Source organism: Chrysoperla carnea, chromosome 1 (genome assembly GCF_905475395.1).
Source record: "Chrysoperla carnea chromosome 1, inChrCarn1.1, whole genome shotgun sequence".
NCBI classification, from domain to species: Eukaryota; Metazoa; Arthropoda; class Insecta; order Neuroptera; family Chrysopidae; genus Chrysoperla; species Chrysoperla carnea.
This window is the reverse complement of record NC_058337.1, coordinates 67,641,524-67,662,905: the sequence shown is the minus strand read 5'-3', so window position 1 is coordinate 67,662,905 and position 21,382 is coordinate 67,641,524. Positions and strand designations below refer to the sequence as shown.

At 28.1% G+C, this 21,382-nt stretch overlaps 2 protein-coding genes across 3 annotated transcripts in view; one reads left to right on the top strand and one right to left on the bottom strand.

The window, feature by feature from the left end:
* LOC123290467 (synapsin) overlaps positions 1-21,382 on the top strand; it is a 178,138-nt gene that overhangs the window by 90,255 nt on the left and 66,501 nt on the right. The gene's annotated exons all lie outside the window — the stretch shown is intronic.
* Positions 1-21,382, bottom strand: part of LOC123297255 (metalloproteinase inhibitor 4) — a 92,713-nt gene that overhangs the window by 41,874 nt on the left and 29,457 nt on the right. Inside the window, exons 1-2 of one of the 2 annotated variants that reach the window (XM_044878865.1) lie at positions 13,979-13,998; positions 4,998-5,023 (exon numbers count right to left, since the gene is read on the bottom strand). The gene's annotated coding sequence lies outside the window, so the exon portion shown is untranslated. Of the gene's footprint in view, positions 1-4,997; positions 5,024-13,978; positions 13,999-21,382 lie in introns of those variants that run through there. The other variant, XM_044878858.1, reaches the window with a different exon arrangement.

Here is a 21,382-nt window from a genome sequence, read left to right as displayed (position 1 = left end):
TACAACGCACTCAGGACGTTAAAAGTGAGTTCGTAAATGAGCAACATAGGTCAATTGGATATTCTAAATCGCTAGAGATAGAACAAATGTTTAAATGTAAAAAACAAAAATAATTTTTGTTTGAAACATTTTTTCGTAAACACCACTGTTTACTCACGAGGGCACACATTAGATGCAAATTATATAGTATGTATTGTATTAATATGGAATTATCAGTTATGTATGTGTGACATGTATAGGTATATGTATAATGTGATAGAGTAAGCAACACTGCCTATACATGGTATTTCAACAATTAACTCACTTTCAGTCAATTCACTTGTTTTTACCTATTTCTTGTTGTCTTTAACATTTCTTATTTTATTTTTTGATAACGTATTGTTGTAATTACGATATATTTGGACAATTGTAAAATTGGAATGGAAATGTCGAATTTTACGTCCTGAATGCGCTGTAAAAGTTTCAGCTTGATATCTTTTTTCGTTTTTGAGTTATCGTGTTCACAGACCGACGGGCGGACAATCGAAAATGGACTAATTAGATGATTCTATGAACACCCATACCAAAATTTTTTTCGTAACTTCAATATTTTTAAGCGTTACAAACTTGGGACAAACTTAATATAATAAAACTTAATAAAAACATGCTATTAAGAATTCGTATTTAGGTGTTCGGGTACAGTTGCTACTAAACTCTTGTTTAAGTTTTTTGGTCGATATTTTAATGGCAAACGAAAATATTTCTATTCGTTTTCATGGAAAACATTCGTTTTAGTATGTTATGAATTTTATTTTTACGTGTGGTATTATGTATTATTAGTAAGTGTGAAAATAGTTCTACACACTTATGTATTAAACAGTCTAAAGGCTCGACAACATATGCAATGATTTAAATCAAGTAAAAAACAACATTAATTTGATTTAAATACATTTACAATAAACTCATCCATCAATTTCTTTAAGTTGTTTTGAAATAATGGGATTCGACTTCATGGAAAGTTTTCCTTTGAAATTTCTAAAACCTTTGATAACCAATCACTAAACATTCAAATTTCATCCAAAATAACTAAAAACCATTTTAGTTCAACTAACTTTCCATTGTAAAAATTAATTGAAGCTAGTGAAAGCTACTATCTAACATGGACAAAACAGGAAAACAATACCAAAACCGCGTAAGACTGAATACACCCTCTGTTTGAGCTACATATACACACAAAATGAGCTACAAGTCATTCTGTGAACGTTCTGAATACTTGATTTCCCCAACTACAATTCCAAATCAATATTAAAATAATTATTAACGGTATAACTTGGCAAATATAAAGCGACTAGACGGTATATTGGCTTATGTTCTTACGTTAAATAATTTTACTGGTAAAAGATGTTTAGTTTATGCAAGCAAACAACAAACAAAACTGTCTTAGATACAAGCATTTAATTATTGTAAAAGATAATAATTATTTCTGTATTTGGCGCAAATGCCTAGAAAAGGGCTCATAAATGGTAAGAGGAAAATTTATTAAAAAATGTAAGTTATTAAAAAATGTAAGTGTAAATATAACTTCCGAATGATAGTTTTTGATGACATCAGACTCATCTACGAGAAACTGATAAAATTTATCTCTTCGCGCATAGCAGCTTTTCTTTTATATTTACAAAAAAAGTAGAAATTATCGTTAAAAGTGTGTATATATCTCAGCCAATTTTAATGCTAAAAATCGAAAAAACGAAAATTTGAAGAAAAATGTCAGCTACAATCTTTGAATGAAACTTTATAGAGGTTCATTATTGTTTTACATCTTTTAAAAAACTTCTTCTTCACGTGAATTTTGAGCTCAAGGTGAATATTGTCTGTACTAAATCAATGGTAGGTAGATATTTTATTTTATTTTAGACAATGTAAAGTGTTGATTTTATTGAGACATTGAAAAGTTTTTTAAGTGATATTAAAATTTTAATCTCTGTGTTGTTGAAACTTTACAAAATAACATAAACACTAATAAGTATCAAATAACTAACTACATACTTAAAAATAAATAAAATACAAAATAAATACTTGTTACGTTCAAAATAATACGTGTTAAAAAATATTAAAATTGATTGTGTAGCTGTAGAAAGAAAACTAATTTTATTTAAAAAAAAAACTCGTGAGCAACACTGCTCGGTCATGAAGGTCATATTTCCCATCATTAGACACTTCTTGGTATTGAATGTTTTCTATTGAAATGAGATTTGTAGAGGACCGGAGAGTCGACACTTAGAAAAGGCACTTGTTCAATTTGGAGAACTTTGGAGAAGGCACGCACAGTCTTAAAAACAAAAACATGATTTTCCAGTAAAAAAAAAAGAAGTGAAGCGGGGATGGATAGTTGGCACTTCCAAAATGCACTTCTTTCATACTTTACCGACATACCAATTTTTCATCTTCTAGATCAAGGAAGAGGCTGGAGAGGATGGAGATTGAGAAAAATTTTAAAAATGATAAAAGATGACTTTCTCCGGGAATCCCCTACAAATTATTGGAATAAATCGACCCTTTTACAATACCGTTCTGTCTAGTAAATAATCGAATTTCAGCTCATTTGAACTAAAGGAAGCTGCTAGATGTTCTCTAAACTCCATCCCTCGCTATTCACTTTCGATGTAGGGCATACGTCTTTATTTTCGTGGAAAGTATGTCTAAAAAACATAAGTAGGTAAGTTAGAACTGTGTAATAATATAATATTTTAAAACTACATTATTATATAACGCAAATAATATTTATATAGAAATTATTTTATATAAACAAATATTACATATACGTGACGGAAGACTTATTGACTTTCAGTTTTCGCATTATGCCTAATAGTTTTTTTTTTTGTATCGAAACTTTAAACGTATTAGAGCTTTATACCGGTTACTTGATGATATGTAATAATAAAAGTTGATTATTTAAAAATAACGCTGAAATCGTTGATTAAAATTGTGCAAAAAATTATATTCAGTATTTTTCAATAATGATGTTACCACGTTAATGAAAGACGTTTTGTTCTAAAGATGTTACCACTTCATTCGATGGCACGAAACCTTAATTTAAAAATTAACCTAAATGTCTTCCATTTATGTGGTAACATCTTGAATTTAAAAGAAATAAATAATGGGAAAAGTTATGCGCAGTTTTAAACGCTAATATGTATCTTAAAACCATCTTTTTAAAAATACGCATTTAGTCGTAACCAGGCATAATACTTACCTGCTGGCAAATAAGATAAAATAGTATTTTTGTTGGGTTTAATCCTTTCTTTAATTCATACAAATCAAAATCATACAGTTTCATATTTATCTTTTCTGTTGATTCTCATATATAACTTGTGCGTGTGTGTGTGTGTGTCGGTCTGTCTGTCTGGGGCATTGTAGCGCCTAAAGAGAGATCCGTATCCGAATTAGAAACTAAAAATTGGCGACTATCTTCAAAGTCGGTTCACTTTGGAAAAGTTTTTAAGGATAAATTTATTTAATGGAAAGAGTTAGCTTAGATATGTTTCAAATACGTGTTTAGGTTTCCATACCCGAAAAATTTGTCGTCAGGTAGATTTAGCAATAAGGTCGTAAAAGTTTACATAGCAATTGTATCAATTATTTTTATTTACAATACATATTAAAACTAAGCAGAAAATTTTTCCTTCTTCCTATTTTATTTATTTCTTAAATTTTATAGATCACCTATGTAGGAAAATTTGAACAGTTATGACCTATGACTATACCCTTTGAATGGAAATGATAGAGTAAGGTCGTAATTTATAACCTATATTTTTAATGTGACTATCTGAACAACTTTCTTGAAGATTATTATGCAGTAGCTAGACTACGTGTATCCTTCGACTTGAACTTCATAAAGTAATACATACTTATTTAAATTATACATCGGTTGAATGAAAATGCAGTTCCTGGGTCAACGAATCACTCAAATCATTTCAAATGTTTTAAATTCTAGTGTACTTTCTCATACAGCAATAGTATCTGACATCCAACAACTATTATTGTTATTAAAGTAAAATGTTTCCAACATGAAATGTTAATACTATGTAAATTTCTATTTATAAAGATAAGAAAGAAATATTTTTTATGAATATTTTTTCTACTTATTAAATAGTAATTATTATACGTTTATTTATTGTAGTTTAAGTGGTTTTCATTAAAGAAGAAATAATAAAAATAATAAATATTTTCATTAAATATTTATAAATCGTAAAGTTGAAATCATTTTAATGTTTCTAATAATCTATGTTAATATTTAAGGTAGTATAGTTAAAATATAAAAATAAACAGTTAGCCTTGTATTATATTAAAGATATGATTCTAAATAATGTTTTATTCAAGTTTGAGGATGCCTTTTATCGACTTTTTTAATGAAATATTGAAAATTAAAAATCGTAGTTTTTACATTGACTCAATGGGATCCCTTCTTTGATTCTTGTATAAAGAATCAAAAAATATTTACGATTAATCATAATTACCGTATGTTTCATTAAGTATGATAACAGATGTCGTTGACATCGGTTGACAAGTTAATTTAATCTAAAAAAATTGTTTTTATAATCTAGACAATCGACTCCGAAAATTTTACAGAACCATAACTCGGCGCTTTAAACCGTTGTAACGTTGAGAAATCTATTATTTTCATTATGATACAGAAGATTTCTCTAGTATAATATGTCTTTAATATAGGGATTATAACTACAATAACTAATAAAATGAATGGTCAAAATACTATTCATTTATTTATTTTTTTGTAATAGAATTTTATGTATTATTAATTGTTATAAAATCAGTTTAATTATTCTGATAATTTAAAGTAATGAGTTGACGACCCATACTACCTTTAATATAAACTTACACTTTCGGTCGATTCAAATACCTAACATAAACAGTGGAAATTCTTTTTAAAATTTGCGTGTTTTGAAATTTTTAAATGTTTAGATAATTTAAAAAAAGGTTATTTTCTTAAAATTACTTACTTATTTCGAGAAAAACAGCACTAAATCTGGAATATAAATAAGAATTGATTATAGTTACGGTTTTTTAAAAAAAAAAATTTTTGTATAAAGAGCAATTTTTTTTAAAGTATACAGCTAATATTTTCGAAAACGGATTGGAATATCAAACAGTGGTAAAATCTCTAAGGTCTAGAAAAAAAATTTTTCAAACAAAAGGTGATTTTTTTTTTAGACAAAAATTTTTGTGAGATGTTAACTGTTAATGAGATAATTATTACTACAAGAAAATATTTGTTTCCTACGGCTATACCATGAAAAGAACAAATTTTCTTGCAACTTATACTTTTTTACAGTATACAAATATAATAGAACACCTTATCCTAAAGCCTTGAACTTTATATAATTTTATAAAAAATTACCTATGCATTATCTGGTATCAACTTGATAAAAAATGTCAACTTCTGGCACACATTTTTTCTGTTTATAAATGGGAAAAATATTTGAAATATGATGAAAAATATAGATTGTGAAAATACTTTACTAGTTTTTATTTTATGACGCTTGAAAATCATAAAAATTTGTTATAGCTCACAGTAACAATCGAAATATTTTTATTGAAAAGTTTTTTTTGTCTTGGACGATACATTTTATCATCAATTCCTGTATTATAAATAGGTAGGTACATTATTTTTTTAAGTGAAGTACTCCAAGTTCATTTTATTTTATCTCATCAAATTATTACCTTCCTATATTATATAAAATAGACATTAAATCTATTTAAAAAAAATTCAATCAATAAAAGAATAACTGAACAGAATATCAAACTAATCTACTGCCATTGGGGAAGTTTTCTAATTTGAATATTGTACGTTCGGTTCGTTCTGTATTTTTTTTTATCAATAAAACTATTATTATCTAGTATTACATTTATAAATTTTTGTATATAGTTTTCTATATGTGTTGCTGTAACATATTGTAATAAAAAGGCCCGGTTGCTTTGTCATGAGTGAGGATATATTGTAAAAAAGCTGTTTAGTTGCCAAGTAATTGTAGTAATGCTTTGGTTTTGTAATACATAATAAATAAAAACAATCATGTATATGCAATTCCATTTATTTTTAAATATTGTTAAAGAGAAAAATAATTGTGAAATCAGTGAACGTAGTAGGGTTCATGGAAATTTTTCCTCTTTTGGAATGGGGAAATTGTATAACGTTTGAGAAGACGGTATAATATTATTCTATAATATCATTCGATTTTCCAAATCGATATACAAGTCAAATTCTCGATCAGAGATGCACCATTTTCAGATATTCCTACGTCTCCCATTGAGAATAAGAGCAGTTGGATCGGTAAATGGGAGTGAGTGAGTGATGAAAAACTATTTTTAGTATAATTGTATAACCAAGTATATTAACTCTTTTTCATACTTAATATATTAAGTAATGATTCTCATTTGAGAAGGAAGAGGAGTGATTCGAAATTAACGTGTTATTAATAATTTTTAAGAAACTATTCAGAATATTTTTGAATCGACTTAGTTGCTGAGAAACAAAATGCACTTCTGAAATTTCAATACATAATTTGTTTATCCTTCATATTTTAAACAATTTGGATCACTAAAAAACGTTACTTACTTTATTTCAGCTTTCAGCGTTTGTAATTTTATATCTAGAAAGTAGCTAATCGTTTTTGTTAAAACTCCCTACCTAATTTTGATCCAATAGAAATGATTTAAATTCCTTGAAAAAAAAATTCACAAATTTCGTAAGAAGGACAATATCAAAACTGATTGATTTGTATATAAAATTACCTGTAATCTCTGTTGATAAATCACACACTGCACATTGATTTTAGAAAATAAAAAATGTAAATATCGCTCAAAAAATTGAAGGAGAGGTGTCAACTAATTTTTCTATTTTTTTGAACGGAACCATAAAAACAAAATTTGATAATGTGAATAACCTCTTTATATTTATTTGAAAAAAAAAATTAACCTTGACTTGGCATTTTAAAAGTTGGCAAATATTACATGAGAGACAGAAAAAAATTTATATCATTTTAAATTACTGCTAAATTGTTGTTATCAAAAACAAAATATGTATCACACGAAATATAAGTAGATTCCTCTGTCTACATTAAATGAAGTCCCTAGTTCTAGTGGACTCTAAACTTATTTTAAATAGCACCTAAATAAAAAATCAAATTTAAATTTTGAAGTTTTCGAATTTTAACATGCGGAAAACTTTGTAGTAACACTTGAGTGTCAATTTGTATACACTATATATGAAATATTTCAGAGAATATTAAGTTTAGTCCCAAGTTTGTAGCGGTTAATCCTATTGATGCTGCAAACAAAATTTGGGTATAGGTGTTCATAAAATCACATATTAGTCAGTCCATTTTCTTTGGTCCATCTGTCCAATTCGTAACAGATAGAACAAAAATTTAAGAGGACAAAATATTCCTTATTTGAAAATAAACAATTTTTGTTTGAATCCTTTTTTCGTTAATATCTTTGTTTTCCCGTAAGGGTCCAAATTAGAGCAAAACTTTCCCATTTTCTCAAAAACTATAAAATATAGAAATAGTTGAAAATTTGTAGGTAGCTCCAAAATTGATTCTAATTCTATGCTTTACTCAACCTATAATATTAGAAATTCAAAGGAGACAATTTTAAAAGTGAAATTTTCGAAAAGTGATTGCGGCATATAAAATCGAATCGAATGACGATTAATGTCGTGCACTCGTATACGTCAATTCACGCTGACAATGAACACATGCTCGAAGTATACCGAGGTCATCTGACTGTTCTACACCAGATATTTTTCATTATGTTGCTCCTGGATATACACAATTTTGCACGACAAAATAAAATTGATAAATAAAAGTCTCCCAAATAAAAAAAAAATACAACACAACAACAACAAAAAATCAACGAAGACATCATCTCATCGCCTCATACAAAATTCATACACGATACCTCTTATTTTTTATGAAAAACATAAAAAATAGTATACAAAACATTACAATATATTCGGAGTTTTTTTTATTTTACAAATATTTCTCATATTAGGTTATTTTCATGTCATGTTATTTACACAAAAATGTTATTGTATAACACAAAAAAAAAAAAAAAAAGATGAAAAATAAATGAAAATATTATATTTGCAAAGTTGAATTATTACATACATAGCAGGTTTTTCGCTACATATTTTCTGAATATCAAAATATGCCCTGCTCTTTCAAATTTCAAAATATGAAAAGCCCCCTTCAAAGCTCGAAGCTACAGATGTTACCAGAACACCATGACACCGTTTTGGATTTTTACAGTATCCATTAGTTTTTGAAAGCAAGGTTTCGAACAAAAAATGTTAGAGAAGACGAAATTGGATGGAGTGGTTGAAGACACGATTAAAGCTCAACATATAAGCGAACGTATCTTTGCCCAAATAATTTTGATGCATTCTTTAAATGCATTGTAAACCCACATTTCATAAATAAAAGTGATTAGCGTGAGGGAAAGTAGTCCTGTCGGCAACTTTTTTTATTACAAAAACTGCAGTCAGGCACGAAGGCGAAAACTGAAAGACAACGAAAAAAACTTATAGGTATAACAATACTTATTTTCTATTTAGTTTATTGTTGTTTGTTGTTTGCCTTCGTGCTTTGCCGCAGTATTGGGCGTACAAATATAAATATAAATGACAACAAAATGACAAATATAACAACCTACAACAGTGTTGACTTGTAGTGTTAGTTGTTTGTCAAGTGAAATGTATTTTAAAGAAGTGTTGTACAGATGAATGCTGCTAATACTAAAAATAAATCATTTAATTAACTATGATGAAAAATTTACTACCGATTTTACTCTTTAGTTTAAGTATGTCATTGTTTTTTTTTTTTTTTTAATTATTTTATTTTATTTTTTATTTAAAACAATCTTTTAATACAGGATGAACTTACTTAATAAAAGCTCTTGTATATAATTTAATGAGTCAAAAACCATATAAAAGGTTTTTGTTATAATTCATTCACAAATCATTTCCAAAATCTGACTTAGCATAATTAAAAAATGGAATAAGCTGCTGATTTGACAGCATGTTCTACATTAAAGAGTGTGGTCGAGGGCGTAAAGTACTCAATCAGTTAATAGGTTTTTAGTGTAATGTCAACGCTTGCAATTATGGTATAAATGCTTGTGAAAACCTTAAAACTCAACTTGCTGGATAGCCTATAGATAAGGTTGACATAAATATGATTTTTTTGTTATGGTAGTTTGATTTCAGCTGAATTACCTTTTTTGGCTAATTTGATTCCTACACCTATGTAAGAGAAGTTAATTTTCACTCGAAAATTTACGTTGCAATAACGTTAATTTTAGCCGTATTTTTGAAATATAAGATACACCTTAATACTTTATTAGCTATACTAGCTTCTTTCCACTATTTTATCCGGGTGTTTTATTTCAGCGTAGAAGAATGATAAAATTTAATTTTTTTTCAACCAATTTTTATGAGGTAACGTTTTCTTATATAATCTAGAGGATCCGAGTTCAAGTCTCGACCTCTGTATATTGTTTTTCGTTTCTTCCGGATTGTTCAAATGAAACTATACAATCGTATTTGTTGTCTGTACAAGTTTTTTTATACAATTTTGTACCGTCTGTTTTCCAAAAAGAAAATAACAGCAACTAATTGTAGGCAGAAAACTTTCTTTGTATACCATCCAGAAAATATTCCAGCTAAATTCGTAAAAATAAAAAACACTAACAAATTTCTGGGTCATTTACTATGTTTACGCTATTTCCAAAAATACTACGCGATACTACTTTTTATGTGTGACGTATTTTTCAAAATACTTGATGTCTACAAAAATATTGTCAAGAATAATTAAAAACTATTGCTTACATTTCTCTAACAAAAAGATTATTCTTCTTGAAATAATTATTTGAAATTAATTAGTCCATCTACAAATTACTTTTAATTATTGTACAGAACCATATAATACTGCATTTGTTATACTTAACTGCTTTCTACTATTTACTAAAATATTCGAATGTAAAAAAAAATTATATTCGAAAGTAAGAAAAAAAAAGAAGTAATTATTCGCATTCATATTGTATTCTTTATACTATGCTCTAAGTATTTCAAAAATTACTTCCTTACGCCTAGTTAAGAACAATTCTTGAAATGACAAGAGTTAATAACTCTCACCACAAGATTCATGAAAATGTTTACCTTAAAATAATATTTCCTACATTTTAACTAACAATCATGCATTAACATTAAGTGGGTATAATTTATTTTTAATATATCTTCTATTCTAATGGATTACACGATACTAATAGGCATGAAAACGTATTCGCACCGTGTATGAGTTTTGTTGGAGGCGTTTCCATGGTAACGATACACTATTTTAATTATAGAATTGTATGGATGCATATATAATTGTATGGATTGCATTTATGACTTACATTGAAAATTTAATATTATTGTATCACAAATTTAAATAAATAATTATGATAATTTATATTTGAAAAATAATATTTGTGCAATTTGATTTCTAATTTTCACAATTTTTCATGCATTAAGTGTAATTAATTAGTGTTTTTCAATCATTTTAATTTGACATTTTCTATAACATAAACATGTAACGAATTGCAAATTAGTCATAATACCCTCCTTTATCGCCAAAATTTTTCACTGGAAGCGCTGGCATCGATTTTATTGTCCCTACCATGACTACGCACACAACGAATACAGAAATAGTATCTTTTAATTGCTTAACTGAGGAAGAAAGCCTATTTTATATTGATTAATTTTTTAGTTTTCAGGTTAAAACTTTTTTGAGCGATTTTATAATAACAATTTTTTAGTAGCGGGTAAAAACTCTAGTTTGGTGGTCACGATTTGGTGTTTACGACCTATCACTGAAGTAAAACAACATTAGAAACAGTCAGAAATTGGATGGAAGACCGCTTGAGAATATTATGTGCTGTTGCCTTTTTTTATTTCTAATAGTTTTTTTACCCTTTGTATATTTTATACAAAAATTATGATTACGTATGTTTATGGCCGCAAAACTCGAAAAGTAGTCGATAGATTGAGTTGACGTTGTATTTTAACCCAAGAATATCTACATATCGTTTTCATCCCAAAGTTCTCACAGGAACAATTATTTAAAAAAGAGATATAAATGTCAAATGTGTTGCTAGACTATTTTTATTTATTTCCCTGATACTTAATGTCAGACAATTCGTTCCTAGTAGCTCAGTTGGTTAAGGCGTAAAATAGCTTGAGCATGTATCCAACACACACAGAGGAAATAGCTCACATAATAGCCGCCTTACCGAACACAAACTCTACCGTTGTGTGCACATTATCGCTGAATTATTATGTCCAATTTTTAATAAAGTTCTTGTAACCGGTATTTTTCCAAGTTGTTTGAAAACAACCAAGGTTATACCCAAGGTTATATTATTAAAAATTACAGACCCATTTCCTTGCTATCTGTATTTTCAAAAGTTTTAGAAGAAAATAGTATATAGCCGAATAAGTAATTTTTTTGATAAAAATCAAGCTTTGTATTACAATCAGCATGATTGATGACTTGGCGAATTTTTTGTACAATGGAGAATATGTTTTGGGATTATTTTTCAAATGGGCGTACGCGGTACAGCAAATGATTTAATACGTTCCTATTTGAAATATAGAAAGTTTTTTGCAGCGCACTCAGGACGTAAAAATTGAGATCAATTTCGTAAATGAGCAACATAGATCAATTGGGTCTTGACCTATGGCTCCTTAGGACCCATCTTGTAAACTGTTACAAGATGGGTCAACAAGAGAGGTTACAAGAGATAGTACAAAAGTTTAAAATTAAAAAAATCTTCCTTATCAAAAAATAAACAACTTTTGTTTGAAACATTTTTTCGTAAACATCACTGTTTACCCGTAAGGGCGCAAATTAGGCGTAAATTGTATAGTATGTATTATATGGGGATATCAGTTACGTATGTATGACATGTATGTATGTGTAATGTGATAGAGTAATCAACACTGTTTATACATGGTATTTCAACAATTAACTCAGTCAATTGTTTGTTTTCACTTGTTTTAAAACATAATTTTTCGAAATTTATATGTGCTGAAGTAGAAATTCTTTCATAAATACATCTTTCCAGAAAAAATCGTAACCCATATCCGGTTTTATAGATGGTGACATAACGTTTCGTATTAAAGTTTATTGAAATCACAATTTTAGACATTGTTGTTGATATTAGTTTGTTTATTTTGGAATGTTATGAATATAAAAACTACACGAAAGTAATAAATAGATAACTGCTATTATCTGATGATGTGCTTATAGTATCATAGTATGTGTAACGACTTATTCACTTCGCATGATCTATCTATGGTGTATGGTGCTTACATTACGATCATCGATATGCTGTGTGGATAGAATGTGTGCGTATAAAATATTCGTGCGAACTACTTGAAAAATAGACATTAAATTCATGGAATGCGGCAATCATCTTCTTTAACTAGGCTCTAATATTCATTTTTTCCACTATTTTAAATGTGTAGTATTATAGCATTTATCTCTTTCTAATATAAAATAAACAAATACATACTTAAATCATTTATTTACTTTTATATTTTTGTATTTATATTTATTATCTCTTTTTATTACTTAATTTATTTCCGTCATTCATGAAAATATACAGAACGGTTAATTAAAATTTAATTAAAATTCGACGAAGTGTTTTTATAGCATTCATATATGTAATATGCAAGGAACACTAAGTTTAGTCCCAAGTTTGTAACGCTTAAAAATATTGATGCTTTGAACAAAATTTTGGTATAGGTGTTAATAAAATCACCTAATTAGTCCATTTTCGGTTGTCTGTCCGTCTGTTCGCCTGTCCGGCTGTCTGTCAACGCGATAACTCAAAAACGAATTTGGTCCCAAAAACGATCTTGTAAACCGTTAGAGATAGAACAAAAGTTTAAATAAATTTCGATTTTTGCCCCAATTCCTAGATCAATTTTTTGTATTTTTAAAATACGTATTTTCGACTACCAAGTAGTCATCATCAGTAACATTCACTAGCTAATTCTTACTGATGATGACTACTTGGTAGTCGAAAATACGTATTTTAAAAATACAAAAAATTGATCTAAGAATTGGGGCAAAAATCGAAATTTATTTCGACATATCCTAGAGTTCTCATTTATTATCTTCGATAATATTTATATTAAAAGTTTAAATGTTAAAAATATTCCTTATAAAAAAATAACCAACTTTTGTTTACGAAACATTTTTTCACTGTTTACCCGTGAGGGCGCAAATTAGGCGTAAATTGTATAGTATATAGTATATGGGGATATCAGTTATGTATGTGTGACATGTATGTATGTGTAATGTGATAGAGTAATCAAAACTGTCTATGCATGGTATTTCAACAATTAACTCAGTTAATTGTTTGTTTTCACTTGTTAATTTAAAAGTTTTGTAACTTGTACTGGAAACAGAAAGTAATACATATTCAAGGAGACAAACTTCATACTTTCATCTAGTACACTCCAACTAAAATTTTTTAAGCCGAAAACATTAATGGAGTGCAAACTTATAAGTGGTTTAAGCAACACTACTAGATGTGTTTTTCTACACAAATTGAATGTAATGAAAGTTTAATACTTAACAAAAGTTTCATAGTAGTACAAGTTTTAAAAAACTTTTTTGCGTTCATACATTTCTTAAAACTCAATAAACACTTTATATTTCTGTACAAAACCACATTAACTGACAAATCATATTCTTAATAGAAGCCAAAAGGTAAATAGTACTTACGTAGAGTATTAAGAACAATTTACTTTTAACTATCAAATAGTAATAATAATGGTAGATAGTATTTATGTGTAGTCCACGCAGCAGAATCAATAACTATAATTAACGATTGGGATAGTAGATTCTAGAGAAAATGCCAAAATACAAACCCAAGACCAGCTGTTCAGTGAGTGAAACCTTATGGTACACAGTATCAACTTCTCAGATGATGATGAAAATAATAAGAAGAAATGCAGTTTTGACCTAAAATTGAAAAATTGGTTTATAGTTACATTAATATTTTATTTACAAGAAAAAAGTTTTATTTAAAAAAAAAGACTATTTGAATTATGTAATTTGCATTTGAAAAAACTAATTCAAAATTAATTCGAAAACAGAGTTAAGTGTCATGCCGTCTTGGGTGATATCACAGCTTGCCAAAGAAATAAAAATATTGTATGACAATAAATCAAGTAACCTGCTTCATTCTATTTAAATGTAAACAACATTCATAGCGTTTGGAAGGGGTTTTTTCGAAAAATGATAATAATCATTATCTTAATCTCAATATACGTCGATTTTGTCAGTTTTTTCAACACATTTTGATGTTTTTACGATCAGCTGAAATATGAGAGTTTTTATCTTCCATTTACAAGAATGCCTACGAGCGAACGCATGCATACACACACAAACATGAATCTAAAAGTGGTGTTAATATATTGTCTTGACTATGAAAAATTCCATTCAAACTTTTTCGTAAAGATAACTGTGTTGAAAATTTTAATTTGAATTTTCGAACCTTTTAAAACTTATTTTCATTATTTTTTTGATTTCTTCTTATAATATTTCAGGCTGTAGTAGAATATTGCCATATTAGTAGAGTTTGGGGGCTATTTTCGTCATAAAATACATTTCAACAACTGTAATTTTTCTAAAAGATTTCAAACATGAATGTTTATAATTTCAGATATATTCAGTTTGAGTCGTATAATATTCCCAAACGCTAGGTCCCAAATTTAGTTCTATAATCTTTTAGGAATTAAGAAGAAATCAAACTTGTAATAGCTACCGCATAGACTAGTAAAATACTCTAATCGTTTTTAAAGTCTGTCTATTTGTATTAGGTACATCTGAATAGATTTATGTCGGCGATGTGAGTGTGTATCTTCTTTCATTTTCGCATATTTTATTTATTGTGGGTAACCACAGAAATGTCGTACGCCAATAAACATTACAAAAAAGGTATGCAAACATTTTATTAGTAAAAAAAAAGATTTTTTAAGCATATAAACAAAAGGTGTGTGAAATAACAACATGGTATCTACATACGTAAGACGCATTTAAACAACGTCATAGCCCTTTATATATAATATATATATATATGAAGGTATACTAATTTTAGTACCAAGTTTGTAACGCTTAGAAATATTGATGATACGAACAAAATTTTGGTATAAAGGTGTTCATAAAATCACCTTACTAGTTTATTTCCGATTTTTCGCTTGTCTGTCTGTCTATCTGCCAACACGGCAGGACGTAAAGAGTGAGTTTGAGTTTCAAATTGAGTCTTGTAAACCGTTAGAGATAGAACAAAGTTTTAAATGTAAAACGTTTAAAATGTTCTTTATACCAAAATAAACAACTTTCGTTTGAAACATTTTTTCGTAAACATTACTGTTTAAGAGCGAGGGTGCAAATTAGGACAAAAAATTGGTGTTCATTTTCTCCAAAACTATATAAGATAGACAGTTGAACAGTAATGATTTTATGAAAGATTTCCGAAAAACTTTGAAATGAAACCACAATAAGCTTTGAAATGAAGGATAAATCATGGAATTTGACAAAGGAATAAGAAAAATTTTATGGTCCAACAGAAAAAAGTCCCAAAAAAATAATATATAAGATAATTGACAAACACAAACTTTTTCTAGTTTAAAAAACACACCTTAAACACATGTGGTATGGTTACTTTGTATAATTAAAAATAAACAAATTCTAATCAACACATTATCACATGCTTGTTTCATAATTAAACCAAGCAACGATGCATGATGGGTAATGTTTATAAATTAAATAACATGAATAACCACAAAATAGACTGCCTATTACTAAGCTATAAATGGATTAATATACATACGATGATTAACCATATAAAATAAAGGGAACTGCTCACTACACAACAAATTTACTAAACCAAAGATAATAAATCAATTTTGGCAGTTGCTGAAGCCAGTTTTTTTTAATAAATAAATTTTAATATAACAAAATGATTCATCATACCCACACAAAGGATCGCATTAACGTGAAAAATCTTTTTTTTTACTGATAGTTTGTTGCAACGCCGTTAATCCTTGAAGACCGGGTATGGGATCTATTTCAAATCTTTTATTGATCAATTTGATTTTTCAGGAATAACAAGGAATTTATTTTACAATAAAATTTAGTGGAAAATACTTATTCGCTAAACTTTCTAATTTTGGATTATGTTTGGATTAACTTTGTATTCTTGAATTTTCAAAAGGTACGAATTAGTTAAATATTCGCAAAGAGATTAGATTAAATATTTCTTTGAGTTTTAGTAAATTATGTACTGTGTCCAAACGAACCTGTTTTTATCCCCCAACTAACAATGGGGGATGTTATAAGTTTAACATATCTGTATACCCGTGTGTCTGTCTGCGGCATCGTAACTCCTAAACGGGTGAACCAATTTAAACTACAAAAGAGGCGATGGTCTTCAAACGGTTAAATTTATTTTCTTGAACGAATGAGTAGGTATATTTTCAAACAAAAATACAAAAATCGGTTCATCCGTTAAGGAGCTACAATGCCACAAACAAATTTTTCTGACCTGATTTTATGTTGGGGGTGTTCTTTAATGTGTAATTTAATATTATGATATTTGAAACGACCGAATATTACAACATTTTTCTTATACCATAAAAATTTTAACTATGTAAATTTACCTGAAGCCCATGTTAATACAAAGGAATCACTCAACAGTATTAACTTAATGAAAAGGTTGGGACCTAGCATAGAACGAAATTTGCGGATTCCAATCAAACTTAGTTGCTAATATATTTTTTTAATGGATTTCTAGAAATAATGTTTTACGTCGGGATGTTTTGTAAAATTTAGTCTTTTAATAAAATCTTATAATCAAAAAAGTATTACGTATAAAAAAAAACAACTCTGACAGAACAGTTTGTTGCTACATTAACTTGGCTGACACAGACTCCAAAAATAACAATAATTTTAACTACATTATATTATCGTTATTTTTTACTTTTTAGTGCATATTAATTTGTTTTGGAAAAGTGTTTTTATTTTTTATAAAATTTTTTTTTTATTTTGTGATTTTTAGTGAATCTGAAGTACACTGACTAATTTGTCATTAAAAAAAGAATAATCGAAATCGGTTGGCGTGATATTGAGTTATTCCTCCTCTTGTCGTGCATACTTAATACAAATTTAAGACTTTTATGGTTTTCTCGTAGATGCCGTTTTCAGAAATGGACCAAAATGAAATGGGACCACTCGGAAAGCAGCAGCTTTCAAATAGATCAAAATCGGTTCACCCAGTCTAAAGTTCTGAGGTAACATACATAAAAGGAAAAAAAATACAGTCGAATTGATAACCTCCTCCTTTTTTGTAAGAAATCGGTTAAAAATCGAAATAGTTGTGACATTATGAACTTTCAAGAAAATTATTACAGAAATTGAATGTTAGCTTATTTATTATTGTTGTTAAAACGATTTTACGAACACTATATAATTTATAATTTTATTATATTTACGCATCACTTAAAATCATTTGATATATTTTAAAATCACAAAAAAATATTTATCGACTGCTCAACACTATATTATAATAGGTATGTATGTACTCAACTTTAAATGGTCATAAATAAGTTCTCTTCTGGGTTATAAATACTAAATTATTATTATTATTATTACTAACCCGTTCTCATAATGTCTACACCGTCTACATAAGTGTATAATGTAATAAATATACTCCAAGAACACACGATTAAGCTTCTATATGTAGTAAAACTATACCGCAAAGTTCCAAGAACTTTTTGTTCTTCTAAAGCGTTTTCTTTAAAGATTCCTTGAATAATTTTGCAAATTTTAGGTCAGTTTATACCAGGCGCGGATCTAGAAATTTTTTTCGAGGGGGGGGGGGGGGCGTAGGGTTTTTGTCATTTTTGTTTTTCAATAAAATAACAAAAAAACCAAATAAACAAAGATTTTTTTTTGTTTTTCGGTTTGTAAAATATTGATTCAGTTCTTTTTTTTGAAATGCGGGCTGTTTTGGGGGGGAGGGTCATGGCCCATGTGACCCCCCCCTTAGATCCGCGTCTGGTTTATACAAGTATAAATAGAACGCCATTTCACCATTGAAGGATTATTAACATTTGCAATAGTTATGGCGTACGAGTCGAAGCCGTATGGACATCAGGCTCATACTGGCTGGTGATGAGTATTTGTGGTGAATAGCTCAATTCTGTAACTGTAATATTACTTATGCTAACATAGATACTATATGTATCTGTCCCTATATCATACCAGCATTATAGTAAACGCCATACATTTCTTACCGTGTACACTGCGGTATCCTTCGGGAATTCACAGAGGTATTTCTGTGAATTTAAATTTTCGAAATTTAAATATGTTTCCAGCATTTGCGAGCGTCTACTATGAAATGTGGCTTAATACTAAATAATGGCAATACTTAGTTTGCAAAGTGAAATTCTAAGCAATATGCTAATGGTGATTTCACAACTTTTGGTGAGCATGAATTTAGATAGTACCTATGTAGTTTCATATCCCACTTGGGGGCTCCCACATTAGGGGTGAATATTTTGAATGGGTGAAATTCCTAATATCCTGATGATGCACCCCATATACAAATATTTCGTATAAACACAACTTTGTCGTAAATCGTTTGAGTAAATTATTTTGACAATTTTGGAACAAAGTTTTTTATTTTTAAATTTAGAATTTTGTAAACTATTCTTGGACTACGTCAAGTAATTTATGATGAGAATGAGAACACAGGTCCAGTTAAATATAATACTTACTACATTATATTTTGCAGTCTCGTAAAAAAAAATCTCTGACATTTTGCAGATAATACGTATTATGTTTATATACACCTAATACTTAAAAGTTATGTTTGTGTTGGTGTATGTATGTGTTTATGTTAGTATACAGTATATGCGCTTACTTCAATAAACATTAAATGTGTTTGATATGAGAGAAAATATTATTATAAAATATAATATTATCGTTTTGAAAAAGTATTGTTCGTGCCAAATAGGATGAAATACTTAATTGTGCTTGATATATGTCAACTTTTGTATCCAGTGTTGTTTGTAGAGGAGGAATATATCGAATAATATTGTTTTTAAATTTTTTTTTTTACTTTCTTGTGTACTTTCTTAAAGCCAATTCTTAAAAAATTTTTATATTAATGAACTATTAAAATTTAATTTGCTAATTTGTTAAAATGAAAAAATGTCCGGAGTAAACTTACATAATCCAACAGCCTTTAACAAATGTAGGTAGGTACGTGATATATTTTTATCCAGATTAAGTAGTCATCATTTTGGCTCTGTAGTTGAATTTATCAGGTTTATTATGAAAATGGCGAACACTTTGGAAGAATTACATGTTCTTAGAAAAATGATTTTATCGTATTGAGTATCAAATTAAAGATAGTATTATTCCTTTTTAAAAATATATTTTGTCTGCATGAACAGAAATAAACAATTTTATAGTCCATTAAAGGATAAAATTACTTTTCCCACATCCATCACATTTCAGTATAATAGATGTTAAACATTTGAAAAGCTTAATCGAAATATAAATTTTTTTTCAAATTAAACTACAATTTATCATTTACAATGGCAGGAGAGGAATGTATTATAACACTTTTATAACATATTAACTTTTGATTGATAAATTATCGCATCAGAAATCAATAAATGTTCGCAAATCTAATATATAAACTAGGTATCACATACTTTTTTCTTGATAATTTTTTCTAATATGTGGCCTGTAGGTATGTGCCCTTTTTTGTCAAAGACCGCTAATAGTAAATGTTTTATGGGTTTCTTTTCCAAACTATTTGATACGTATGCTTTCTACATTCATACATACTTGTACGAGAATATCTACACTAGTACAAGAAATACAGACTTTTAGTTCAAAAATTTTAGCAACTCGCTGAAAATTTGGTCTTAGTTATTTAAAAGCATGTAATGTAAAATAACATAGCGGAGTTGCTTTCACGTGGAGATTTTGGAAAACTGAAAAATGGAAAATTTAAATTCCATTCTTCGACAACCACTTGAAAGCTAGGCATTAACTGAATAAAACTTAATGTCCAAAATCGTACCTGGAATAATTCTGAACAACTTTTTATAAGAATTAGCTGAGATGCTACCTTTTACGATCAGTTTTTTTTTACATACTATTATGTATTTAACAGTTTAACACTTCTTGGCGGATAAGTCTAACACCGTATATTCAATCGAAAAAGTATGTTTTCACTATAAAGCTCATAAGAGATTCATCGTCTCTGAAAAAGCTAGGTATGGATTTTCAGTTTTGTACATCTACAGCTACAGACATCTATTACAGCTCATATTTTGAAGATCTTTTTACGAAATATAAATAGGAGAGTATGAGTTTTTTTCAAATGATATTCCATTTGTGCAATATTAAACGTTGTGAGATTCGATTTAAATTGTCGGTAAAATGCGACGTAATCGAAAACAATGGTTTTTTGTGGAATGGAAAGTAATCGAATTTCTCGGTTATTTTATGTTCTTTATAACGAAATTACACTTGTTATGGCATAATGTGCGATTTTTTTACTATTCGTACAAAATTGATAAAAGCAATTACATTTATTATACCTACTATTAAAAAAATATTTTTGGTAAATGTTAGCATATCTCAGTCAATTTTGATACAAGAAAGTACAATAAAAATTTAAGATATACAACATCAGGTACAACTTTTTATAAGCTAATGATTAACTTTCAAGTCGTTGGAGGATGACAGATTTTTAAATTTTAATTTTCTACTACTCATTTTTCCAAAAGTTTTAAGTGATATCTACTTTGCCATGTTATTTTACATCCTTTCAAATACCAATAGCAAAATATTCACCAAATTGTTAAAATTAATAAATTAATTTCTCTATTGCGTGTGCTATACGTATAATATGTATAAATAATCAACTTAGACAAACATTATTAGATGAAATAAAATAACTATACCTATATACATTCATATTTATAATAAACATTATAATAATATATATTTTAATATCAAATATTTAATTTATAATAATTTGTACAATTAACATGACATAGTTATACAATGAGTTTCTATACTAACGAAAGAAATACTTATACATCAGTTTAAATTTCACACCGTCAGTTTTACTTTTTTAGCGACGTTTAAGAATATTATTAGAGGGAATTCATACTCGGAATCCCGTGAAGGTCGTTAAGTTAAAGCCATATTTTGAAAAGACTATAAATTACCGCTCGTAGCAA